Here is a 27,847-nt window from a genome sequence, read left to right as displayed (position 1 = left end):
CAGCTTACCATTCGCACTGTGGGCTGCTTGCAAAGAAACTTAGTGACGTCAGTGAACCACGTGAGAGAGTCAAGAGACTTTAACAGAATAGAGAGGAAAGGAACAAAATCAAAGCACACACCAGCAAATGGGTGATACAGAGGACAGAGAGCAGAGCCAAAAAAAAAAAAAAAAAAAAAAAAAAAAAAAAAAGTAGCATAGCTGTCCTTTGATAGGCTCCATCCAGCAGTGGATCGAAACAGATGCCGAGACTCACAATCATTGGGCAATGCATAGGGAGTCTTGTGGATGAGTAGAAGGAAGGAGAGAAGGACCTGGAGGTCACAGGAGCTCCACAAGAAGACCAACAGAGACAAATAACCAGGGCCCAAAGGGGCTTGTGGAGACTGAAGCACCAACCAAGGACCATGCATGGATTGGACCTAGGTCCCCTACACAGATGTAGCAGATGGGCAGCTCAGGCTTCATGTGGGTCCTCTAGTAAGGGGGTAGGGGGGTCTGTCTCTAACACGGAATCAGTTGTCAGCTTTTTTATCATTTCCCTCTGGAAGGACTGCCTTGTCAGGCCACAGGGGAAGAGGATGATCTCAGTCCTGATGTGACTTGATGAGCTGGGATGAGTGGGCAGGGGGCTCCCCTTTTCTGAGAAACAGGGGAGGGGTGATGGAGGAAGAGGGAGGGTGGAATTAGGAGGAGAGGAGGGAGGGAGTTATGACCAGGAAGTAAGGTGAATAAAATTAATTAATTAATTTTTAAAAAGATGGTTGTGGGCTTCAAAAGAAAGGATGGCACTTAGGAACGATGGGTATATATAGGATTTTGATGACACTCAAATTACATCTCTGAAAGTTACTAAGAACTCTCCAACCTTTGTTTTGTAAACATTGCTCAAAGAATGTAATTTGTAACAATGTTAAAAGCTGAAAAATTATTTCTTACTAAAAAAGTTGTAAGCTGTATTTCTGAGGGATCTTGTTTTAATTTAGAAAACATGGACAATGGTCATGGTTACATATCATTTTAGCCCTAAGTAAGTGCCGCTTATTTGCAGCCTTTGGCATCTTTGTTCAAAACTTTACTACAAAAATCATAGAATGCCTCACTTTGTAACTTTGGCTATATCAGGGATGCCTGAAGTTCCTGGGCCTTCTCAGCAGAGTCAAGTCAGATCCCCAGAGGAAGGGGCACCTTTTTTTTCTTTTCAAGATTTTCCCCATTCTCCCATGCTTCTCTCACCTAGAGTCCCAATAGGATGTCCTCCCCTCTGTCCGACTTTCCTGGTAAGTGAAGATTTCATGGGACATGTCCCTAGTGCTAGTGTCCAGATATAAGTGAGTATATACCATTTGACACTTTCTGCTTCTGGGTTAACTCACTTATTATGATCATTTCCTAGTCCTCATTTGTCTACAAATTTCTGGAATTCCTTGTTTTTAATAGCTGAGTAGTATTCCATAGTGTATATGTACCACAGTTTCTTTATCCATTCTTCTACTGAGGGACACTTAGGCTGTCTCCAGGTTCTGGCTATTATGAATAAGGCTGCTATGAACATGGTTGAGCATATGTCCCTGTTGTGTGGTGGAGCATCTTCTGGGTATCCTCCAAGGAGTGGAATAGCTGGGTCTTGAGGAAGCCTTGTTCCCATTTTTCTGAGATAGTGCCAGATTAGATTTCCAAAGTGGCTGTACTAGTTTGCACTCCCACCAGCAATGAAGGAGTGTTCCTCTCTCTCCACATCCTCACCAGCATGTGGTGTCGCTTGAATTTTTGATCTTGGCCATTCTGATGGGTATAAGATGGAATCACAGAGTTGTTTTGATTTGCATTTCCCTGATGACTAAGGACATTGAGCACTTCTTTAAGTGTTTCTCATCCATTCGATATTCCTCTGTTGAGAATTCTCTGTTTAGTTCTGAGCCCCATTTCTTAATTGGGTTATTTGGTTTGGTGGTGTTTAATTTCTTGAGTTCTTTATTTTTTTGGATATTAAACCTTTGTTAGATGTAGGGTTGATGAAGATCTTTTCCCAGTCTGTAGGCTGTCGCTTTGTTCTGTTGACAGTGTCACCTGCCTTACAGAATCTACTCAGCCAGAGGGTCCTAGAAACCGACAAGAAGAACATTATGGCACGCGGATCTGGGCCCTGGGGGTCCTGCTGGTCCTGCTCAAACTATGGCAGCAGCCAAGGACAATACATGCAGTAAACGTCAAACCCCTACTTAGATCTAGCCAATGGACAGGACATTCTCCACAGTTGAGTGGAAAGTGGGGTCTGAGTTTCACAAGAATCTGGTGCCCCGTACTTGACCACATCCCCTGGATGGGGAGGCCTGGTGGCACTCAGAGGAGGGATAGCAGGCTACCAAGAAGAGACTTGATACCCTATGAGCATATACAGGGGGAGGAGGTCCCCATCAGTCAGTCATAGGGGAGGGGAGTAGGGGGAAAGCGGGAGGGAGGGGAAAATGGGAGGATACAAGAGATAGGATAAGAATTGAGATGTAATATGAATAAATTAATAAAATATATTAAAAACTATTTTCCCTCCATGTCTGCACAATTTTCCCATGTTTCCCTTTTTTCTGTCCTGCCTCGCTTAGACTTAACCACTTGTGAGTCAAGGATTCAAGTTGTCCATGCTTTACAGAAGGGACTGTTGTAAGTGGTAAACTCAATTTTAAAAGGCAAGAACCTAGCTGCTGCTGATCATTTATTATCATTGTTGCTGTTTTGCATCTGATGAACAAACAGTTGAAAGTAAACATCACCTCTGAAAATTGTTAATAGCTTCTACCAAGCTGGGAGCTGGGAGGGGCTTGTGGCAAAGCAGTAGGCTCCCCACCTGCTGAGACATAAATAAGAATTGGCTTCTGTTCATGGGGTCAGGCATAGACCCAACCAAGGTGCCAGATACTCAAGAGAAAAGAACCAAGAATTGTGGCTTTTCTTTTCTTTTCTGACACAGGGTTTCTCTGTGTAGCCTGTAGACCATGCTGGACTTGGATTTACAGAGATCTTCCTGCCTCTGCCTCCCCCAGTGCTGGCTCTCACAGGTGTATGCCACCATGACTGGCGAACCATGGCATTTCTAAACCAGTCTGTGATGTGCACTGTGTAGGTTTCTCAACCAGTTTTCCACAGTTTGTGAAGAGAAAGTGCCAGGCTTTCCTCTTCATATTCAGTACATTAGAACAACACTCAATATGTTAGATGTAAAGTAGTCATCTATCCCAGGCCAAGAGAATAAAACAGCCGAAGTGCCTCCTGTAAGTGTCACTACTGTCACAAATGGGTCACCATTCTGAGATCACTTCAGAGCAACCACAGCAGAATAGTAAACAGGGCTCTGAACCACAGAAAACTGAAGTATCATGAGAAAATGCCTTAACTGTAGCCAAAGATCCAAGATATGCCATCTCAAGATGGTTCAAGGGCGTGTTCCAGTGATGACAATCCGAAACAAGCTGATATCAGAAGGACTGGATCCAGAGCATCTAGAAAAGCCAGATGCTCCAGTGTCTAATGGTAAATATGAAAAAGCCACAGGAGAAAGTTCAGATAGAGTTCAGAAAGTTTCAGTGACTGTGTTTGATCATGATGAGAATTACACACACATGTGGAAGGATGTGTTTACACACTCTGTGAAAGAGCCTAAACTCTAGCTATTAGCATAAAATCATCAAGTGAACACATGCTTACTCCAACCTTCCTCTGTTAAGAAGGCTATTTACAACCTTCCAAAGAGGTTATTTTCTTTTTACATATTTTAAATTTTATATATATATATATAAACATGGGCATTTCCTGGTCCATACAGTTAATTAACCATAGATGTATTTCCTGATGGGGTTTTATGAAAACTATGAATCTTTCTGAACACAATGTTCTGAGCCATCAATACAATTGATCTGAATTGACCTTGACAATTAAACAATCTGACGCTGTAAGGCTAAGTACAAGACTTTTTAACCTAAGAAGATTGTTCAGTGGGCATTCTTTAAAAGTTTAAAGAGTGAGTCCATCTAGAGAGGGCAATAGTGACAATCTGGAAAACTTTTGGCTAATTCTGATTTATTGAGAAATATTAATTATGTGAATATTGAATTCTTACTCATAAGAAGTCTTCTAAAACATGAAGTCTCAAGACTGTAGGGCATGTGGAAATACTGGACAGCCATCTGCAAAATTTAAGAGATTATTGATAGAGACAAGTAATTCAATCAAGTTTAATCAATTTAAGGTTATTTTTAGAATTCAGAAATAGGATCAAAATGCATTTATTCAGCAAGTTATTATAAGATATTTAATTCTAAATTACTATTACAAGACTTACAAGGGTAAAGAATCCAACTATGGGCCATACACAGAGAATATTTCCATTTCTTCTTCAGACAAGAGTAAGTCTGTACTCCACAAGCTCTGAGGTTTTCAAAGCCAATCCTGCACACTCTGCTCTGCTCTGACTTAAGACACTAAAAAGAGTGGTCAGACCACAGATCTATGGGGTTCCCAAAAATAGAGTATAACAATACTAGAATGACTATAATTGCATATAATTATTTGTCACTAGAATATAGCATAAATTATGAAAGTTTAAAAATACAAACAGGGCCATAGGTATATTTTTATAAGTGACATGGAAAATGTACATATTAAGAGGATACCTTATGCTTTCGATACACTTAGTGTTTGTGTCAGAATAAGCATTTCTAACTCCTGAAGCATTTATCACTTATTTGAAGTTTTAAAAAAACCTCATAGATTTCCTCCCATCTCTTGTAAAATCTGTAGTCCATAATTGATATTTAGAGTCACCCTACATTGGACAGGACACCAGAGCCGATTGCTCTTATCTATATGCAGTAATGAACCTGGAACTATCTCTCTCTTTCTCTTCCTCCTGCTCCCAGACTCTGCAAACTGCTCTTTTCTTCCCAACCTCTCCGAAGGAAGTCAGCTTTTATGCATTCCATATGCATGAGCCCACGCTGCTTCTGACTTCCTATGACTGACTTATTTGACTTCCCATAAGACCTCCGGTTCCATCAACACTGCCATAAACAGCAGGGTTTCACCATCTGAATGACTGAACAGTATCCCGTTATGTACAAGCCCTGCACTTTATCTGCCTATTCGCCAGTTCATGGACAATTAGGCTATTTCCATTTCCTGGCCATTGAGAATAGTGGGGCAATACATAAAGGCATACAGGCATAATTTCCTTTGTATATGAAATCCAGTTTTGGGTTTGCTGAGGGATACGGCACTTCCAGTCTTCACTTTTGAAGACTCTCTCTACTGTTTTCCATCCTGCCTATAAAAATGAAATCCTACTGTCTGTATAAAGGCTTTTTCTTTTTTAATACCCTTATCTGTACTTAATACCTTAAAAAACATTCTAACTAGAGTGTGATGATACTAACTGGCCATTTTGCTTTGCATTTTGTGATAAGTGATTCCCCTGCCTCCCTTTATGTTTCTGTAGAAGTTCTGGTTTTATGGTTTTTGAATGACATTTAACTGTTTAACTACTGGCCAGTTTTCATCAGATTATTTTCAACTGAATTGTTGACTTTCCCCAGCGCTGATTTTCATATATGTATGTGTGTGTGTATGTGCATGAAATAAATATATGTATTCTAGATATTGATTCCCAATCAGATATATAACTTTTAAAAATATATTTTAATAGAATTAATACTTTGAACTTAATATAGTTAAAATTTTTTTTTGCCAAGTCAAAAATTCAATTTCCTTAGCTCTGTCTATGTCTACTAGAAAAACAAGGCATTGGGGTCAGGGGGACAGATAGACATAGAAGAAGAAATGATTAAGGCATCTGATGGTGCTTGTCTCTGGAGGGCTTGCCTGTCTTAATTACACAAAAATTCAGCCCAACCAGCTCACCCTAATTTTTTTTCCTAATTGGCTGTCACAGTCTTTAAACTGTGGCTGGAAGACTTAATTTACATTTAGCTAGAAAAATTTTAGAAGTAAAAGTCTAAAAACTGTGTTCACTGTGGTCAGTATCAACATAACTTATAACAGTACCATGTGTCTGGGAAGGACCACTGGTAGGCCTATCAATGGGACATTTGTGGTCAGCATCACCCCTTGTCCTATCAGTGGGACATCTATGGTCAGCATCATTCCTTAGCCTATCAATGGGACATCTATGGTCAGCATCACTCCTTGGCCTATCAATGGAACATCTGTGGTCAGCATCACTCTTTGACCTATCAATGGAACATCTGTGGTCAGCATCACTCCTTGACCTATCAGTGGGACATTTATGATCAACATCACTCCTTGACTTATCAGTGAGATATCTATGGTCAGCATCATTCCTTGGCCTATCAGTGGAACATCTGTGATTAGCATCACTCCTGGGCCTACCAGAGGAGCATCTGTGATCAGCACCAGTCCTTGGTCTACCAATGGGGCATCTGTGGTCAGCATCATTCCTTGGCCTATCAGTGGGACATCTGTGGTCAGCATCACTCCTTGGCATCTCATTAAGACTATCTCCAGTCAGCACCACTCCTGGTCCTATTACAAAAACTGTCTCTCAGAAAAGAAGAGTTCTTGAAGTTAGCTTGAAACCTAAGATTAACAATCTTATTTCCTAAATAGATACATTTAAAAGACACAACTCAAAAAAGAAGAAATCTCAAAGCTAGGTGGAAAGGGATGGGAACCTAGAGACAATTGTTATGAGAGGAGTTGGGTGGATAAATTGTGTTCAAAGTACATTATTAAACTCCCAAAGTGTTAAACATTGTTTTAGAAAGATAACTCATTGAAAGCATATGTAAATAATGATGCCATCCCTCAGCTGTAAGTCAAACTCTCAGTTCTATTGTGTGCTTCAGCCATGGGTTTATCTTTAAGTCTATCTGCTGTGGCAGACTGGCCTATATGACTACATGATTAGCACTCAATCTAAACCCAAACAGAAAATTTTGTGGGAGTTTTCTAGCTTGGAGGATATATCTAACCCAGGATCAAGTCTGTTCCCACAGTTCTGTCCCTTCAGCATCTCTCTCTGTGCTTTCCTACCTGGCTCAAAAGTAAGGACTTGTTTCATTCAGTCTCATCTTCTACTACCATTTACTTCTTCCCCTTTTCTCACTAACTCCATAATTTAGTTAAAGTTTCATAATAATCAAACATAAATAAAACATGTTTTGCTTTGCTTAAAGATAAATACATCTGTATATCTACACATATCCATTCATATATAAACATATATAGGACCTAGTTCCTATGCTGTCTTTATCTCCTAAACAACTGAAAATTGAACTTGAATAAAAATGTTTTATAATGTTAAAACATTGAGTAGAACTTCAAACTCTTACATTAGAAACACAAGCACACAGAGAATGGTTACTATAAAGAGAAAAAGTAGGAATCACTTAGGAAAGAGTCCATAGCTATAATAGTGGTGATACAATGGCTCTCTATAAGCACCGTATTTGCTTGAGAGTACTGTGATGGCTAATCTTGATTGTTAACTGGACTACATATGGAATAAAAACAACAACAAAAACAAAACAAGAATCTGTGCACACCTATAAAGAATTGAGGTGTGAAGACCCATCCAAAAACCCAGCAACATCCACTGGTGGTGGCCCACAAAAAAGGACATGGAAGAAGAAAACTTTATTTTATGGCTTCTTGATCCATTCTTTCTGGCAAGTCATCTTTCCTGAGGTGGAGGCATTCCTTCATTGGTATTAGAACCTACTTCTACAGGATTCCAATATACACTGAAGACCAGCTAAGACATCCAGCCTCTTTTATTGAACAACTAGTGGACTGTTGACCTTCCTGTTGGAGGAAAGCCATTGTTGAATGATCTGGACCACATAGCCTGTAAGTTACTCTAATAAATCCCTTTTAAACACATATTATCAGGTCTGTTCCTCTAAGGAACCCTGACTAATATAAGCACATAAACAGACACAAAGGAAATGCAGAAATCTTGCCAAGATTTTATGTAATACTAAAAGTTCTCATCTTCCACATTTTCCACAAATAGAAATTCTAGACATATTCAGTATCTTATGCAAAGTATCTTCAGCTGAAACTCTGAAAAAGTATAAAGTCTTTAAACTTAGAACAAATACAGTTTATATTAGTTTATTAATCAATGCAACCTTAAAATTAAGAAAATCAAATTCTCTTTGAGCTAATTTGTTTTAGTGTTACATTTAAAGGAATTCACTCTGATACTTTTATATCTGGGATACTATATAATATGACACAAAATAGACAATGTATTGCTATTTATTATACTTAGAAGTTTTTAAAGAAACCAGAAAACAATCTTGTAAGGAGAAACCATGAGTAACAAATTTTATTGGGTCAAAAAGAAAGCAACAGCCTGAGCTGCCGAAAGATGTAGTCGCTGGGTAGCTCTGGTTTCATTTGGGTCCTCTAATAAATGACACTCTCCACCAAATATGGACTCTCTTGCCAGATTTTCAATTACTTCTCCCTGTTGGCACTGCCTTGCCACACCACAGGGAAGAGGACATGTTCAGTCCTGATAAGACTTGATAAGCTGTGGTGGATGGAAAGTGTGTGTGTGGGGTCCTTTTCTGAGAAATAAGGGAAGGGGGGATGGAGATGAGGGAGGGAGAAGGGGTGGGACTGGGAGGTGAGGTGGGATGGGACTATGACCAAGATGTAAAGTAAGTAAGTAAATAAGTAAGTAAGTAAATAAATAAATAAAGCAAGCTTATTGGAATAAAAAGATATATAACCTGAAAAGAAAGAAAGGAAGGAAGGAAGGAAGAAAAGAAGGAAGGAAGGAAGGAAAGAAGGAAAGAAAGAAAGAATGAATAAGGATGCAGGTTAATTGATAAAAACACAGAAAGCATTTAGAAAATGTGAATGGCAACATTTTACATTTTTTTTTTGAACTAACAGAATAATAATGTGACAGGAATCCAAAGTAGTCATTCTTCAAGTAAGGGGCTAAAGAGAGAAAGTTTCATTTCCATATTAGAAATGGTGCAATACTAATGAAATTACTGCTGTTTCAATTTCATGCATCATTCTACTATTTAGTCTGTGGTCTCATTAAAATTGTCAACTATTTCCAATTATTGATAGTTATTGAACTTTTTCCATAAGCAAAATACATCACAATTTATTTTTTTAAATTACAAAGATAAAAGCTTTACATTTTAAGCTGAATGCTTTTTAAATTTGTTTAGTTAAGAACATCTTTTAAATTTGAAATGAAGTCACTAAATTTGGTTTCATTTTATTAACTTGACAAATATAATATTCAATATTTTCTCTTGTGTTTTGCATGTTAATACATTTTGCATATATTTATTTTGTTTATGTTATCTAAAATAACTTTGGAAGTAATTGAGACATTTATCACTTTATAGAAGCTTATATTAACATGAGGTTCTGCATTTGCTTATTTTTAATTGAAACAACTTTATTTAGTAAGTCAAAAGAGTCTCTCTTACAGTTAGACTTTTCTAATTCCTTGAGAGATGGTTCAGCTGTTAAGATTATGTACTGCTCTTGAGTAGGACCCATGTTCAGTTCCTAGCACCCATATCAGGAGTCCCAAAGCCTCCTGACACTATAGCCCAGGGACACCCAACACTTCTGGTCTTCATGGGTACCTATACTGACATGTACATACAGACTCACATGCTCATATGATTAATGAAAAAAATCTTTTAAAAAAGACTATATTTCTCTTGTTGTAACAACACAGTATGGGTCTGAATTTCCAAATCCTTAAATCCACTGTTTTAGTCAGTTAAATGAAAATATTTGCCTTTGGCTTGCTCTTTTTATTCTTACTCCTTTCCTAAGTTATAAGCCCCCATGAGAACACCAAGGTGTGGGACTTCATCATTAGTAGCAGCAGCAGGAGTTGGCACACAGGAAGCACACAAATATTTACTGAATAAATGAATTGCCAAGTATCTGTCTCCAAGGCCTTAAGATTCATATGAGTGCATGAATTCTATGTCTTGTGTTTATGCCATAATCTTGCACATTTTGAATGTTTACGGTCCATTAAAGGCAGAGAAATGGGTACATGGAGATAAACTTTAAAAAATATTACATATCTAAGAATGAAAGAAATAAGACCACATGATTTTATTCTGATTTCAAATCCCTGGTCCCATTCAAGTCTACTACTAAAAGAATGGCACTTACAATAATTATTTGATTAGAGTAAAAATACCTGTCAAGTACAAGGCATAGCTACAGGTGTGTACTCAAGAGGACAAACAGAAGGAGGAATAGATCCAGGCTTTCCTTACCCCACAAGGTGTTTATAAGTGACTGAGAAGATAGGTGCATAGGTAACTAGCGATGCTATTATGGTGGAGGCCAGCATAGCTCAAATGAATTAGTGTCATGGTATAGGCAATTGTAGAGCTGTGGATAAAGACAGTAACTCCTGTGGAGAAGGAGGTCAAGGAATGACTCTTGAATGAAAAGGAGCTGTAATTAAAAATTTTCAGGGAACATTGTTTGTAGAGGAAAAAATAGAAATAAAAAAAAGATGATAAGAAGACATCCATGTTCATTACTCGAACCTTCATTTAATCAATAACCGATTGACTATTTCAAGTACTACATATCAAGCAAGCTGGATAAGATCTCTGCATAGAGACGTTCACATTGCAGAGCTGAACAACATAAAATAACACACAAAAAATGGTTGACAAAAGCTTTCAGATTAAAACTTGTAAGTGAATCAAAACAGTGTTTTGGGCTTAGACAACAGAAAAACAAATAAAGAGAAAAAAATCAGCAGTGTGATAAAAATTAGATGCTTGAATAGACTTGATAAACCAATCTTTTTAGGTAAGAGTGGTTTTTCAAAACCTGATTATTAACAACAGAAATCATGATGGATAGATACAATTTGAATTAGAATCAGCCATGAGGAAGTCTTATGGCATCTAAAAGAAGGCTGAGTTAGATTTCTTATAGACTCAAGAGACTCACTGTAGTCCATGGTAGCATGACCTTGCCAGCTTATGTACATGCTGTGATTAGGGTGAGGGGAAAGCCAATTAAAAACATGGTGTGCAGATGAGGAGTGCCTATCTTTAACAACAGCCTTTAGAATATACAAGTTGCTCAATTTCGCTTCCAGTATTGATCAATGTCAAAACTGGTCATGATATTTAATACAGAGAATTTTACAAACCAGAGATCCTAAAAGAGCCATATATACATATTTTAAAGAACATTAACTCTATTCTTTCCTCTATCTTAAAACATATATTTTTAAAATTAATTTATTTTCTCATATATTATATCCAGACCACAGTTTCCTCTTTCTCCTCTTCTCCCAGTCTATGCTCTTCCACCTCCTCCCTCAGTTCCATCCACTCCCTTCAGAAAATGGGAGGCCTTACAGGTATATCAACCAAACATGGCATATCAAGTTACAATAAGACCAGACCCTACCCTCATATTAAGCCTGGACAAGACAACCCAGTAAGAGAACAAGGGTCCCAAAAGAAAGCAAAAGCATCAGAAACAGCTTCCATCCCTCTGTTAGGAGTCACACAAAAAAACCAAGCTACACAACTGTGACATATATACAGAGGGCCTAGGTTAGACCCATGCAGGCTCCCTGATAGTAGATTCAGTTTCATGAGCCTATAAGTCCAGGTTTGTTGATTCTGTGGGTTTTCTTGTGGTGTCCTTGACCCCTCTGGCTCCTATAATCCTTCCTCCCTGTCTTTAGTCAGATTCCCTGAGCTCCACATAATATTTGGCTGTGGGTCTCTTCATTTGTGTCAAACAGTTGCTAGGTGAAGCCTCTCTGATGACAATTGGGTTAGGCACCATCAGGTTTGTCTTTCTGGGTCTTGGTTAACTCACTCTAGATGATTTTCTTAATTCCATCCATTTGCCTGAAAAAATATCATGATGTCATTGTTTTTAACACCTGAGTTACTCCCTTCTTCAAATGGACCACATTTTCTTTATGCATTCTTCTATTGAGGAACATTTAGGTTGTTTCCAGTTTCTGGCTATCATGAATAAAGCTGCTAAAGACACAGCTGAGCAAGTGCCTTTGTGGTAGTGTGGGTGGTCTTTTTGGTATATGCCCAGGAGTTGTATAGCTGGGTCTTGAGGTAGAGCTATATCTAAATTGTTGAGAAACTGCCAAACTTATTTCCAAAGAGGTTTTACAAGTGTGCAGTCCCACCAGCAATGAAGGAGTATAAGAATCTCAGAGTCATATTGATTTGCATTTCCCTGTTGGCTAAGGATGTTAAATATTTTCTCAAGTGCTTCTTGATTCTTTGAGATTTCTTGGTTGAGAATTCTGTTTTGATCTGTACCCTATTTTTAATTGGATTATTTGGTGTGTTGATGTCTAGTTTCTTGAGTTCTTTGTACACGTATTGGAAATTAGCCCTGTGTCAGATGTAGAGTTGGTGAAAATCGTTTTCCATTATGTAGGCTGCCATTTTGCTCTACGGAAGTGTTCACAATAGCCACAAATAATATAAAACATCTTAGGAAACTCTAACCAAGCAAGTAAAAGACCTGTATGACAAAAATGTCAAGTCTTTGAAGAAAGAAATTGGATCGGTAGGATTAACATAGTAAAAATGGCATCTTACCAAAAGCAACCTACAGATTCAATGCAATCCCCATCAAGATTCCAACACAATTTGTTATAGACCTTAAAATAATACTCAACTTTACATGGAAAAAACCCAGGATACCTAAAATAATCCTGTATAATAAAAGAACTTCCAGAGGCATCACCATCCCTGAGTTCAATCTGTACTACAGGGGTATAATAATAACATGATACTGTCAGACAAAAAAAGACAGGTTGATCTAAGGAATCAAATCAAAGACCCAGAAGTAAATCCACACTCCTATTGATACCTGGCTTTTGATAAAGAAGCCCACATTATACAATGGAAAAAGGAAAGCATTTTCAGCAAATGGTGCTGGTCTAACTGCAGGTTGGCATGTAGAAGAATGCAAATAGATCCATACCTACCACTCTGCACAGAACTCAAGTTCAAGTGGATCAAAGACCTAACATAAAACCAGACACATTGAACCTGATCGAAGAGAAAGTGAGGAATACTCTTGAACACATTTACACAGGAGACAACTTCCTGAGCAGAACACCAGTTTTGCAGGCACTAAGATCAACAATTAATACATGAAACCTCATGAAACTGAAACACTTCTGCAAGGGAAAGAAACACATCTGTATTAGGGCAAACACATCTGGATATCATCCACTGGACAGAACATGCTTCCTGTGTTAGTGCATTTCTTCATCTAGTCAGATTTTCATGCATTTTAGCTCCAAATAGTTGCTTTTTAAATAGACTATATAAGGTGCATACATTAATAAATAATTTGTCACTAGTCCCTGTCCCTCTTCAACTTTTTTTTTGTTTTGCCACAGCATGAACCTACAAACTTAATTTTAAATTTCTGTAATTTTATATATTAGTTGCACATGTATACTGATGTCTTATTTTACCCATAGCTTAAATGCTTATGATGTTGTCCATAATAATTTGGGCTCAAAAGCAATATATAGCAGAATCTTGTTTTGCTTCACTTAATATCTCTCTTTGTTATCTTGCCAAACCTGATTGTTCTTGATTCTCTTCTTTAAAGACAATGCTTCAGATTTTTCTCTTTACTGTTGATCTTCTCAAAGTTTCCCTCTCATGTTTTGACTCATAGACTAAATATTTTAAAAGATCTATTAACTTTTAGTTTATATGGATGAGTGCTTTGTCTGCATGTATACTTGTGATCTATGTGCATGCTGTGCCAATGAAGGCCTGAAGAGGGCATTAAATTCCCCTGAAACTATAATTACAGACAGTTGTGAGCCTCCATCTGGATGCTGGGAACCAAGCCTCGGTTCTCTGAAAGAGTAACAAGTGCTCTTAACCACTGAGCTATCTGTCCAGGCACTCATTTGCTAAATATTAGTAAATATCTACTTGTGCTTAACATAATTCTACTGGCAATGAATACAGTAGTCATGAGTGTCCTCTTAGTAAACCTACTCATTTTTGAACCAGTGTTGCATTGCATAGTATATGTATTTCTGTGACAATTTCTTCTAGCCATCTTTTCTTTCCAATATGATTAGAATGTGTAAATGACAAATATACAACACATTCTTAACCCATCTTCCATGCAACATAAATTTCCTGTTGCTTTTAATCACTTCTGTTCTCCAAACTGGAAAGCTCTGCCTTGCTCCTCATCAGCTGTGTCTAATCTGCTATTAAACCAAGTAATGATACCTTCAAATTTCTACGATCACATTTTAATTACAAAGACACCATTTATCTTCCTAAAATGGCTTGCTTTTTTTTTTTTTTTTTTTGATTGTACATTCTCTCTACAGTGGCAATTAGTTTCACTACACGTGTTGGGTTTGATTATGTACTACCCTCACCTCTCATCCCTCATCAGGGCCTGATGTCCTGTGTTGCCTAGACGTTTTTTGTGTTCCTGAGTTGTTTTGACATTTAGCTCTCTGGCAATATTTTCACCACTTGTTGTTGTTGTTTATTTATTGGGGGAGGGGCACCTTGCATGAACCACAGCGCATGTGTAGCGGTCAGGAAACAAATTTTCAGAGTTGATCTGCTCCTTTTAAGATGTGGGCTCCAGGGCTCAAACTCAGGAGTCCAGGTTTGAAGTCTGGAGTCTTCTTCACCTAACAAGGGACCTCTTCTGGCCTCAATGCTTGCACCTTAGCATTTGACCTAGACAGAAACTATTTGGGGGGGGGGGCGAAGAGGCTCCTTATGCTGAGGAAAACCATGTTTCTGTTACTCACTCAAATGTCCCAGAAGCCTTACCCACTTCCTGCTTCACTGGGGTTTTAGCTGAGGGGCCTGGGAATATGTTTGCACATGGGCAGTGTTGGTAGCTTGTTGTTTTGTGCTGTGCATCTCCTCTAGTGTCATCTCACAGGAAACAAGGTCTCCTGCTTGCCCCATCATTTTCTTTTCATCATGAGTTACTGTGTTAGTGCAACAAGATATAATATTTTAATCATATTTAAGCTGATTAAAGAGATTTTTATTCAAAGTACACATAATGTGTTCAGTTGGTCATCTTTATCCAAATAAGTTCCATGCGTTGTCAAACTAATTCAGTGGTAATTATCTCGAAAATGGTTACTTTTACTTACAATATGTGATTCTAGTCATAAGTATTGAATATACCTTTCAAGAAATACTGCAACTGAAGTCCGGTAGAGCAGCAAGCTTGGTTCTCCATTTGGTTCACCTGAGCTTCTTGCTGCTACGCTCTTATGGTATAGCTTCACATCTACTCTTCTGCTTTGTCATTCCCAGGCTGGGACTCTGAAACCCATAGTGCTTCCCTAGCTGAAACACTGATGCTCTGCCACTGATGCTCTGTGACCAGGTGTCCCGGGGAGAAATGAGAAGGCTGGTGGGGAGAGAAGGGATGCCTCTTGGTTTTAGCTTGTTTCCTATGCATAGCATCTCTTGTTTTTGCTTCACCAGTGTGGCTCACAGCTGTTCCAATAGTACAAATGGTTTTTGTTTGGACTTCTACCGTTTCCAAACCATCACCATCGTGTGCCCTCACAGACCCCAGCTACGGCCTCTGGTTCTGCCTCACCAAAGGCTGGTGCTCCAAGCCCATGTGGTACCTCAGTGTCCTTCCTGAGGCCGAAATGACTCAGTTCCACCTGGTTCTCAGAGGTTTGAGTCCTAGCTGGTGAAGCACCCTATCTATGCTACTAGCTAATTTAAGAAGCCCGGTCTTTTCATTTTGATCACCAGTTCTACAGATAATTAGTGAGATTTTTGTATTCTCTTTTTCAGGTTTCTGGTTCTTGACTGCTAACTGTTTGAATTAACTTCTGCCTGCTAAGACAACTGTGGTTTCTACTCCCCACAGAATGCTGAATAATATCTATCTCTGTCAGTAATAGCTATTTTCAAGTAGCCATTGGCATCCTGTCAAAATGATGACACTTATTTTACTGCTTGTAAAAAGTATCACGTTAGTTATACATTTTGCTGAAATATTTTAAAATATGATAAAAAGAAAAATGAGTGCAAATGTCCTTTTTGTCTTCTGATTTCAAGGTGGTTAGTTCAGGATATCTCTGACTATAAATAAAAACTATTTCTAGGAGACTTTCCGCCACCCCACCTCCTCCTGCAAACGTGTTTTGGCAGCATGAAAGCATCAGAATCCTCATCTTTCCTGTCCAGCAGACTACTTAATCAGGGGATGCTTTCCTACCTGGGTCTACAAAATCACTAATGTCAAACAACAGATGCTACCAAACAAAGTGGAATTGTGTATTTAGGTTGTGTTAAATCGATCTGAATAATGCTTACTTTAAAATTTAGAGAAAAAATAGAACAAATCAAACAATGGGCTATTCATGGGGCTTATGTTTAACTTTTGTAGGAAAATTAAGAGTAGCACTGCAGTCAATAGTCAGCAAGATGGAAGGCCTGGATGCAGAAAGCTGCTCTGTATGGTTTATGACACCACCATCCATCCTGCTGTCCCCCGTGGCTGAATGCTTAAATCTAAATATGTTCTCTGTGACAGCTTGCTCTCACTAAATAACTACAGCCACCAGCTTTAGTAAAATGAGCTCCAGATGAACTGATAATACAACATACAAAGAACCTTTGCTTTTCCAGTGTGGATTTTCCAGGAACTACCAAATAAACACCAATTTTGAGGTCAAGACCAAAAGTCTGGCTTTTTACCACTGGTATCTCACTCAGAACTCCCAATAACAGTTTAATGGAGGCCCAGACTTTAGCACAACTGACTCAGTGATGGAAATGCCACTCAGTGCTGTAAATCTCAGCACGAAGACAGCCCCACCTGCCAAAACTAAAATGAAGGCCAAATCCATCAAAGTCCATATAATTCTGGGAAAGTCTCTAAATGTCCTAACCTTGTTTTTTTAGCATCTATAGTTCTACTTCTGGCTAACTGTTCTTGTTAACTGAAGTACACCAACCCAGAACATGTGTGTTGCCTGGCTTTATGACATGTTTTTAACTACAGCTTTCTTGTTGTTTATTTCTAACTGTCTTCTAGTGAGAACTGAAGGTAAGTGTCTAGCTTGTCATGGTGGCACATACCTTTAATCCCAGCACCTGGGAGGCTGATGGATCACTACAAGTTTGCAGCTAGCTTGATCAACATACTAAGTTCTAAGGTAGCTGGAGCTACATAGTAAGACTCCTTCCCCCCACCTCTCTCTCTCTTCCACACACACAGACACAAACACACACATACATTCTTTGCATTGCAAATGTATTGAAGCCATAAGTTAATTTGGGAAGAATGAATAGCTTCAGCTAAGAATCTAATAGATCTTGAAATTTGTCCAGTGAACTTAAATTTTACTTGAATATATATATGCACACACACACACACACATGATTATATCCATGGTTTCAGAATCAACTATATTTGGTGAAAACTTTTCTTTTTACCTCTAATGTTCTTGCTTTTAGAGCCACTTCAGGAGATATTTTATACAGATACACTATATAGAGGTCTAGCAGAGTCTAACCAAGAGAACTTTATCTATTTCTTTGGGTGTTCTTTCATCTCTATTCAACTTTTGTTTCCTTGCTTAATTGGTCAAAGACATCAAACTGCTTTTGTGTTTTGCCTTGTTTATGTTTTCACTATAGCTATAAATGCTTATCTGTTAACCACACAGTCAAGACTATAAATGGGAGAAGTGAGTCAACACCTCAAATACAATACATAAACATGCATGGGACCATGTTTTTCTACCTCAAGGAAGGTTAGAGCATCATCTCAGCTCAGGTGAGAAAACTGAAGCTGAAGAAACATCTAGTTCACAGCCTGCCAAGAGCCATCTTGTTAAAGGAGCTCATTAGGCATGTGGGCTTTCTAGGAGGTGATCCAATGTTTTGCAAGGTCTGTACCATGATGCACCCCAGAATTGCTTCCAACCTCTGACAACCCTGCCAATTGTGCACTGCTGCATCTCTCTAAAATCTGGCATTAGAGCCAGGCATGGTGGCGCATACATTTAATCCCAGCATCCAGGGAGGCAGAGGCAGGTGGGTCATTGTGAGTCTAAGGCCAGCCTGGTCTACAAAGCTAGTCCGGGACAGCTAAGACTACATTCAAGGCCAACCTAGTTTACAAAGCGAGTTCAGGACAGCCAAGGTTACACAGAGAAAACCTGTCTTGAAAAACCAAAAAGAAAAAATATCTCGCATTGGTGTTAACTGTTACTTTCTGGGTATTGACCAGCTCTGATTGAGCAAACTTCCTATAGGATCTTGTTGAGGATGTACTGTTTGTTGTTCAGATGAATAATTCCTAATTATGGAATTCTTGATTTTATTCAAATAGTTTAATAAGTTAAATTGTTTTAGAGCTTCTAAAACAATTTTAGAGAATTTATAGCTGTAATAAATACCTTTATGGACCTCCAGATGCCTCACTAAGGATAACCTTAAAGCAGATTTGTGGCCTCAAATAAGCCTTCACTCCAGATGGCATCAGGAATCCTGGTATTCACCATAAATATACTCAAGTTGATGAAGACTAGATAAACATGTTTTTGTGTTGATTCCAAGTGCGGGATGGGGACCAGACTTGTGAGAGAGCAGGATATTTATCCCCTTAGAGGTCAAACCACTTTGTGGGGGAGCTTGTTTGTTGCCAGCTGAAAATATCCTGTCTCTAATATACATGCCCAAAACAAGAGGCTGGAGAGAGGACTTGGGATTATTTTGGCTGTTCGTCCCTGCATTTCAAGAGACACTCCTAGAGAGAATTTCTCCAGGGAAGGCTTCAAGGCTTTGGGCTCGGGCTGAGGCTCTGGGCCTCAGCTGCTGTTCCAGGTTCCAGCAGCAACCTTGGTTGAATTGCTGGTTTGCTGAGATCCTGCTGACTATGCCAGGGGAATCGTTCCCTGGAACTGATAGCCTTAAGGTTTCATTATTGTGTTCTTTAATCTCCTTTTCCTATAATTTGGGTTAGTCAGGTTGTAAGTGAGGTACGTACACTCTGTTAGTAAGTTCATAGTGAAATACAATTGTTAAGAAAACTGAGCCAATAAGTTGGTTTAAACTTTCCATGAACCCAAGATAGAATGGGGTTACCTAGAGATGTCTAAACTAGGCATGAACCTTAATGTCTAAATATACAAACTATTCCATTATAGTTCCTTATACCTTGTCACTTTGTGGCATCATATACTGTCATTTTAAATTTACTGTTTCTTAGAATGAAAGACAGATAAAATTATTGTCCTGAACTAAGAGCTGGATAATGTATAGTTTGATCAATCCTAATTGATAAGGCATATATTCTTGTAAGTTAACCTTTAGGCCTTGTCAACTTTTGTCACTCTGAATTCACTGTGAACTTATGTAATGGATACATAGATAAGAAATGTTTACATGTAGCCTGTTGTATTTTAGAATTCATCTGTTTTCATGATTAATTGCCCTTATTTGACTATGAGGTAATTCCCCTTTCTCAGGAGTATAAATACGGTGACCAACAATAAATGGCGTTGAAATTGGGAAGCCTAACTTCAGCTGAAGTTAAGATGCCTAACTTCATCCACCTTTTCTCTTGAATGTGTGTGTGTGTGTGTGTGAGTGGTTTATTTTCTATCTCTCGCTTCTTATTTCCCTGTAGATCCACAAATAAGTTAGCAGGCTCAGGGCATTACCCTCAGCCTTTTAGGGCTATCAGGTCTAAGTTTACATTAGCTTACTAGAGATCTCCACAAAGAGGCCTATCTTCAGATCAAAGACCCTCTTTTACGACCCACTGTACAGTTTCTAGCGAGAAGCTGTTTTTACAGCCTCAGCTGTAGGAGAATTGTGGTCAGTTTCTCTTCCTTGACTGCAGTACAGCCAGTCTCTAGAGAAGAAACCCTGGGCTCCCTTTCTTCTTTCTTCTTTCGACCCTGATCAGTCACCTGAGCCATCAGCTCTGGTGACCCAAGAGATGAAGCGAACTGGAAGAGCATCTGCATCCAGTCCCAGAGACCCTACCCTGGACCTCTTCAGAGCCACAGCCGGGCATGAACAACAGGCTGGTTAAAAACAGAACTTAAGACACAATGTGCTTCTTGGCGTTTAATCCCATCAAAATACCGTCTGTCATTAGAAACCACTCTTAAATTTTAAATATTAGCCCATTTGCTTAGTCAGTAAGTATATTTGGTTAGTGTGTGTGTGTGTGTGTGTGTGTGTGTGTTGATAGTTTGCAACATGAGAGGAACAACCACTTAATCATTGGGAAAAGATGTATCAAGTTAGTAAGCTGAAAACAGTTGTAATCACACACACACACACACACACACACACACACACACGGAGGAGAGTGCAGTTTGCAAGCAAGTCAGCCAATCCAACTTTAACATTGCTTACATGAAACATCCATAGTGTATTATGTGCATACACTCACCACTATTGCTTAGAGCCCACTCCATTGCTTGGATTCCTCTTTTGTCTTTCTGGATCCCATCTTTTTGTAATTCTCTCCACAAGAATCTGTAAGAGACAGAATCCCTTAGTATTTGTCCAAACTTTGTAAATTTTATCATTACTCTTAAATGATTATTTACTTTTTTGCAGAGATACGGGCTGAGTTCTTATTTTCCAGAATTTACGCAGATACCCTATGACCTTCTAATATGTATGGCACCACTGTAGAAAACCTCTAGCCCTCTTAATTATCTCATTCCATGGAATCTTTAGAACAAATCCCAGCTAAATTATCTAATTTTTTATCTAGTTTTTAATCCATTCTACACACAACTTTGAAATCTTGTCTTGCACAAATAGATGTTGTTAAGAATGTGACTAAAAGTCAGGCCATCTCACTCAGCCAACTCGTGGACAGAAGGACAGTTGTAGAGAGCATTGTGTTCAATTTTGCAGGAATGTGCTGATCAGGGCAGTGAAGACACTGCCATGTGTTCTGTATTCACGTTTTTCTTATTTCTCTTTGTCACCATGTGGATCACTGTCTTACTCAAATCAACCACAAACCCATGGTTGTCAGCAATTACAGAGCCCTGTGCTGACATCTACAATCTACAGTAACAGCTCTACTCAATGCCAATACACATGCCGTCTTCTTTCTGAGAGCAAAGATGAAAAATATCGGTGCTGTTGTCTAGGTGTCTCAAAAATGTAAAGTCTAGTCTTCTAAAATTACTTCATCTGATGTCTGTCTATGAGAAGAATTAAAAAATACGTACTGTTTGAAGAAGGTTCTTCACTAAATGAAACATATTTGAAAACCATAAAGAATCACCTTTGAGTTAATTAGACTAAATGTAACATATTTTAATAAAGTAAATGAGCTTATATTAGGTTTGGGGTGGTATAAAGAAAGGCTGCATTTTTTTTATTCCCAGTGGTAGTTTGGATAATAGGCCATTAGTTTAAGAAAAGGATTAAAATGCTAGGTGATAGAGACCTAGAAATTACGTATTTCCTAATCCTGTTCTAAGTATTAAATTTTTTTGATCGAGGAAGGCAGGAATGTTCAAGGACAAATTCACATCTACTTTCTAACAGAACATTGCAAAGAGCGCTTCTGAGAATATTTACAAAGCCAGCCTCCAAATGATGTGAAGGCCACAGGTGACTTTCAGTTGATGATGAGAGAAAAATCAATTCTTGCCATCTTGTCTCTTTACAGAGGCAAGGGTTCCGGAAGTAAGGGATGCAGAAACACATGGTGAAAATGTTAATGTGCGGAGGAAGGAAGGCTCAACATGAGGGAGGTTTGACTGGCAACAGTGTCCTGGGTCCTAAATTGACTCAGGGAAGTAATTTGCAAAGCCTGGAGGGAAGCATGGCCCCCTGACTTAGCCAAGTATTCACCCGCAGCCATGCTGACTGCTCTATATTACTGAGCTTTAGGAATTGTTTCACAGTGGGGGCCTGGGGAGGAGTAACTCTACTTTGACATTCTTTATTTGTTAATTAGTTTCTTTCTCCAAAATAAGTATAATCTTCATTTTCTAATTCAAAATCACCCTTTAGGAATGTTTGGTCTCACTCATAGTGGTACTAAAGGTAAAAATGGGACAATCATTTCTATCTTGACCCTTGGTTCCTGGGAACAGCTGAAAAACATATTCTAATAGAAATAAAAGTCAGAAATGATTGCTATAGCTCTGGCTTTCTTTCTAATAAAAACTGTGACTCAAGTGCTGTTGGAAATGGGAATAATTTCTTTACCTCTATCCCAGTCTCTCTCTCTCAGCAGAACAAAGCCTCTGGGTCAGAAGCACAGCAGCACCCTTCTCCTGGAGCTCTGGCTTTCGGTTGTGCAGACGTGATAAGTAAATGCTTGTCTGACCTTGAATCCAAATGAGTAATGTGTGCCCTACTATTCACTTGGAACCAACTAGGCCATCTGTTTCCTTTTACCAAAACCATGTGGCTGGCACATGAAAGTCAGCTGTTTGCAGCCTTTGCTGAAGCTCTCTTCTTGATTAACATTTGGGGCTACTTTGAAATGTTTCCCTCAGAGGAAGTCTTTCCTGTTTTTAGTTGTTTAAGGTGTAGGAGGATTGAAAAGTACTTAGATTGGAGTGTCAGCATATCCAGGTTATATGTGCTGACTCTGGTGCCATTAATCCTACCTCATTATCTCAGTCTCGTCTCTCAAAGCAGCATTTGGGCATGTGGCAGAGCCCGAAAAAGCACAGTGGTGGGGCCTGAGAAACCTGTGGGGGTTGAGAGTTCCTCCCCTCTCCAGTCACCATCACTACCTGTATGTGTCTCTTACTTCCACCAACTTTCTCTTTTCTGTAATCAGATTTTTTGCACCAATCTTACTTGAAATGCCTACATTTCTCTGAAGGGTTCACCTAATGCCAAGAACATAAAATTTTTCCAGTTGCAACAAACTTTAGCCTCATTACCAGTCTAAAAATTATTTTTCTGCTTTTAAAACATAATGCTATTTTCTGAAGCAGGGTGGCTCACAAGGCAAATACATCTACTTTTATAATAAAATATTAGGGGGACATAACCACATTCCCTTTTCATACTGGGGTCTGTGGCTATATTCATGCTACAATGGCTGATTTGAGTATTTTCAACAGACACCATATGGCATACAGTATTTAACATGTTTAGTATTACCTCTTTTAGAACATATTTAGTAGACCTCAGTCAATGGTCCTAACACCAGGGCCTTGGGGCTTTCTTTCATTTTCTGTGTGACCTTTCCACTGCTCTGTAAACTGAGGATGAAAAAGAACTAGTCTCAGGGAGCTCTTGTAAGGCCCATGTGAGGAAATGCGCAAGAAGCACTTAGCACTGAGTCTGGGTAAACACTCAATAGACCATGATGCTAGAGCCTGGGGTCTTGTTTGACGTGCTTGTCAGTAACTCTGAGAAGGCAATTTAGGCCAGAGGACAAGGACACGTTGGAGGCTCAGCTCATACTAGAATTCTAACCAGTTGCTGTTCTGTGTTTCTTCTTTCCACAATGGGGATGATGAAAAAAATTGTTAAGATGTTTACACATGAAGACCAATGGCAAGAAAACAACATGGAAAACAATAGGTTCAGAATCAGAACAGTGGGCTTCCCAATTTCTAGAGGTAAAACAAAACAAACTTTTCTCAATATTTTAAAGTAGAATTTTTGTGGTTTTTCAAGACAGGGTTTAAAGACAGAAAGTCCGGCTGTCCTGGACTTGTTTTGTAGACCAGGCTGGCCTCAAACTCACAGAGATCCTCCTGCCTCTGCTTCCTGTGTGCTGGGATTACATATATGTGCCCACACTCCTGGCTAAAGTAAACAAAATTTTGAAACAAAATTCCCTGCTTAGGCAAATTGCCAACTAAATGTGGGGTTAAATACAGATCTTTGGGGAATTAAAATGACTACTTGCAAAAGCCCTCCAAAACTGCCTGTAAATTGTCAACCTCCCTTGGCACATGCTGAAAAAGGAAACTGGAAGCAAACAATGAACCAAGAGAGCACTATGTTATCTGTGAGGATCCTGGTGGGGTCGGGGTACTTACTTTTCTGGGATTCCCTCATTGAAGCAAGAACCAATGGGAAAAAAATTTAACAAAACGTAAAGACAACTTCTACAACAAACCTCGGTAACAAATTTGATTCATCAAGGGGAAAGTCCATGGATTTCAGGGTATTTTTTCAGAAGAGGTCTAGGATCAATCCAAATGCTTCTCAAAGGAGGTATACTGTTGGACAGAAAGCCAACGGGATTCAAAAGAACGATGGCGTTTATGGAGCAAGGAGAGGGAGGGAAAGCAGTGAAGCAGATAGAACAAGGAGGAAGCTGAATTAGCCATGATCCCCAGAACAGGGCAGAGTTGAACAGAATGGTCAGGAAACAACTCTGCGGCAAGTGGAGAAGAAGGTTAAGAAAGACAAAGGTGACCGACATCTTGGGGTGGCTTTATGCAAGCAAGCATAGGCACAGTGCAGCAGAAAGACTGGAAATGACTATGGAAGACCCTGAAAAAATGTTGAGAGATCACGTTTATTCTCTTGAGAGTGAAAAGCCAGTAAAGAATGCAGAAATGCAGGATGCTGTCCAGACAGATATGTGTCAGGAGGGGCACTGCGGAGAATTGAAACTGAACGCATTCAAACATACAGGACAGTCTGTCCTTAGGGGAAATTTGAGTCTGTCTTCCAACAGATCAAACAAGGACCTTAGAAAAGATAAGGATCATTGATCTTCCCTCTGAAGAAGTGAATTCATTGACCAAAGAAGGCTCTGAAGATAAGGTTTTATTGCCATTGTTGTTTGCCTTGATTTTTTTTTTTTTTTTTAATTTAACATTCGACACAGCATAGTAACCCTCTCACTTCTCCCTCTCCTTGCTCCCATTCCCAGCTTGTAACATGTGAAGATCAGTTTCTAAAAGTTTCTCAAGTCAGGTGCACAGGCAAAGCCAAAAGCAGCTGGTTGAGAAAGCGGGTGGGTTCCTTGATATACTCAGAGCTATAGAGCAGACATGGTCTTTGATTCCATTTCAGTCCACCTAAGAAAGAATGGAAGATGTTGGCACTGGCAATGATGAGTAGTTGAAACTTGAGGATACTTAATGAACAGTAGCGTCCACTCCCATTGTGAACCAAAGGCTCGGATCACCACTGAGAATAAATGGAAGGTGATGTAACTAAAGGCCCAGAGTCTGGACTGATTAGCACGATGCTATAAGCCTGAGTAGACACTGATGTACTGTCGATCAGACTGGAAGACACAGATCAAGCCAGGAACCTGGAAAATGTAGCAGCACTGATTTGCATGTACTTTTGGGTACACGAAAAAAAATGTATAGATCTTAGCCTACCTAGAAATTTGTGGATTTCTTCTTTTTTGTGTGTTTTTCCCTGAGTTCATGATTTAAGACTGGTAATGCCAAGGTGCAGAGATCCAATCAGCAGCAAGAAAGACCTAGAACCAGACTTTGCCCCAGCCTACTGGCTTCCCATTGTGATAAGGAGTTCTGATATGTACTTTCTCCAGGGTAGATTCTTTTGGGCTTTGCATAGATTTAAGTCATCTGTGACTGGAACGGGCTTTTAGTTTCCTGACAGAATTTGCTCACTTAGAGTCTCTGTGATAAACAACCCCATTCTGTGTCCATGTACCTTTCTCTCACATCCCATAAACGGCTGGGGCTGTGGAAACTTAAGCAGATTAGATATAATGGGGAGATGAAGATCATTTTTAAAAGAGCCTAACATTTTCCTTACAAAAACTGCCCTCAAGAGGTGCACGGCAGCAGATTTAATGTGCTTGAAAGTCATTCTGGGACAGACACAGGGTGGTAGGACATTTCCAATTCTCTGTCTTTCAAGGACAAGAAAAACTTGTAATAATTTTAGAACAGAGAGTGGAGGATGATGCCCCCAGGCAAGACCTGTAATGAAAATAATTAGGAAGCTGCCAGCAAGCAATTCTCCACTGAGAATTTAGAGGCTTCCCTGTGATGATCATATAATACAATATGTTGGAAAAAGAAAGTTAGTCAATAACACACGACAGAAGAAAACACACAGGCCGTGAGCAGAATGGTAGAGTTGCCTGGATGACAAAGTGTGTTCTGTTCTTTCTTCCACAAATTAGGAGGCTGGGTCCCAGGGGTCAGATGAGATCCTGCCTGAGGCACTACATATTTCTTTCTCTCTCTCTTTCTTTCTTTCTTTTTTTTTTTTTTTTATACTATAGTTACAACATTTCTCCCTTCCCTCTGCTCCCTCAAAACCATCACATGTACCCTTCCTTGCTCTCTTTCCATTCCATGGCCTCTTCGTTAATTGTTGGTTCTGCATAGGTTAGAGAACAATTATCACGCAAGGGGCCTCATAGTCTGGGCTTTACTCTAAGGCAGGGTAGAAACACCCGTGTCTGCTCCTCTCAAGGAAAGATTAGCTCCCATCAACTACAGAGACAGAATTCATTATAAATACTCATGATGTGCATTTGAACAAAATGAAGGATTCAATGAGGAATATAGTTACAAATCATACTCTGAGTGATATGGGTGAGCTCCATGTATGGGATTCTAAATGCAAGAAATATACAAAAAAGGAGATCAGTGGATGTCAGTCACTGGTAAGGCATTTGCTAAGCAGCGCCCTGGATTCCATCCCTAGGATGCATCTTAACACAGAGAAGAAAACGTTCAGAGGGAGGTCTGCAGAGCTGATCTTAGGAGTGAGAGATGGAAGTTTGTATGCTTAGAGCTCGGAGCTAACACCACAGGAACAGAAAGCTGGATTTGGAAGGTTAGAAAACGTTCCCATTTTGGAATGAATCCGGATAAACATTCAGCAGTGTTTCATTTGGCAAAAATAAAAGCACAAATAGGAAGTTAAAATAAACAAGACTCTAGTGCAAGAAAAACAAAGCAGGGGCCCAGGTTACTGTCATTCTCAAAGTGTTACCAAGTCTTAAGAGAGTCAGGCTGGACCTGTGAAGAAGTTACTAGATAAAGCCATCTTGTTGCATTTCATCACTTTAAATATTTCCCTTTCATAAATAGAACATAATGAGTTCACCCCATTTGAATTTAACTAACCTCCATTGGCAAATCTGGGGAGTTTCCTCTCAAAACATGCACGGAAGGAACTCCACACTACAGCTATGCTATCTAGATAGTGTCTCAGTTACATTTGTCTTCATCCTCACTTTGCTCTTTCATTCCACCTATGGGGGCCAAGCCTCATTTTATACCTTCAGACATTTCTGTAGAGTATTGAACACTGTATCATGAATAGGCATTTAGATCACCACCTACTGCACTCTATGCAACACAGGAATAATAGGCAAAGGTAAAACAGTAAACTTGATGTGACATACAAATGACTGCACCTCTTAAGGAAATCAATTATTTATTAACAACTTGGGGTCATTCCAGTCTACTGTCAAACAGTGTGGCAAACCTGACAGTCTCAGTGCTGTTCTCAAGTCATGTGATTTAAATCTATTTGCAAATAATTTTTAAATTGTTCAGAGTTGGAATAATGAGCTTAAATGTATGCCCTTTGATCTCTTGGTGTCACACGGCTACCAGAATTAGTTATTTTAATTATACACAAAAATAGACCATAGCTGACCAATACAAAGATGTGACCTGCTGAATTGAGAGTAATGAATACTAAAAAAATCCTCTCAATATCTTTGTTTATCTTGTTCTTCCTATCCTGCTACCATCCAGCTAACTGGATAGATGCTACATCTTTAGCTCTGCTCATTAGCCAAGCATTCAATGTATTACTTGCCCACT

The 27,847-nt window shown here is 39.1% G+C and overlaps 1 protein-coding gene and 1 pseudogene across 2 annotated transcripts in view; one reads left to right on the top strand and one right to left on the bottom strand.

Moving 5' to 3' along the window:
- The window catches only part of Kcnn2 (potassium calcium-activated channel subfamily N member 2), a 378,701-nt gene that overhangs the window by 230,647 nt on the left and 120,207 nt on the right, over positions 1–27,847 (bottom strand). For both annotated transcript variants that reach the window (XM_051163924.1, XM_051163925.1), the window contains exon 2: positions 20,509–20,594. The gene's annotated coding sequence lies outside the window, so the exon portion shown is untranslated. The remainder of the gene's footprint in view (positions 1–20,508; positions 20,595–27,847) is intronic.
- Positions 802–3,665, top strand: LOC127204247 (WASH complex subunit 3-like; annotated as a pseudogene).

This window comes from Acomys russatus, chromosome 20 (genome assembly GCF_903995435.1).
Source record: "Acomys russatus chromosome 20, mAcoRus1.1, whole genome shotgun sequence".
In the NCBI taxonomy this organism is placed as follows: domain Eukaryota; kingdom Metazoa; phylum Chordata; class Mammalia; order Rodentia; family Muridae; genus Acomys; species Acomys russatus.
Note: the sequence above shows the minus strand (reverse complement) of the source record. Positions and strands in the feature narration are given on the sequence as shown.